Source organism: Triturus cristatus, chromosome 4_1, assembly GCF_964204655.1.
Source record: "Triturus cristatus chromosome 4_1, aTriCri1.1, whole genome shotgun sequence".
Lineage (NCBI taxonomy): Eukaryota > Metazoa > Chordata > Amphibia > Caudata > Salamandridae > Triturus > Triturus cristatus.
The window spans coordinates 938339307-938340146 of NC_140585.1; positions in this window are offsets into that span (position 1 = coordinate 938339307).

The following is an 840-nucleotide window of genomic DNA, read 5'->3' on the forward strand; positions in this document are numbered from 1 at the left end:
GTGCCGCATGTGCAGTGGCATCGGGCCTAGGAATGGGAGGGGCACACTGACTACAGTTGTCTTTCAGTACCCAACCAGGAGCCAGGGGGCACTTTCACCTCCTTAAATGAGGGCGCGTGAGGCTCGTGCTACGCCACTGACTCCAGCTTAACTGAAAAACTCTCATTTTAGGGGCCTCCGGAGTACTATAGAGTTGAGGAAAGTCATTCCCAGGTTCCACAGCACAGAACCTTCATTTTCTTTTTTTTAAAACATTTTAGGTATTCAGTTTCCGCCCATGCGTGCACTTTTTATTTTATGTTTGTTTTCCTATGAATTCTATTTCTTGCTATTCACATTGGTAATATTTTTTATTGAAGAATCCAATAAAGAGCAGGTTATAAATTGGTACTTAAAGTCTAATGAAACATAGAACGAGCCCAGATCAGCAACGAAATGCTAAAAATGATAGAGATATATTCAGGTAAATAAATGGGACTGGAGTGTAGCAAACAATCACCAGTCATATGGGAGAGCGTAGGACACACATAAGAAGGGAAGGACATTATGGGTGGAAGGGGAGAATCCATGTAAGATGTCATATCTAATAAGTATTGGCAAAGCCAATAGGTCTGACGTTGGTTGCAGGACTATTGGCTGTACCAATGTATGTTTCTTTTGCTGTGGTTTATTATGACTTTATTGTTCCAAGATGGCTAATGGATGCTGAGAGAAGAAAGACAGAAGAAATCATTGAAATACGAAAGGGTGTAAATACAGTGGGTGGACAGTTATGTATGAGAGACAATGAAATACAGGGTGTAAATACTGCAGGTGGTCAGTGGTGTATGAGAGACAATG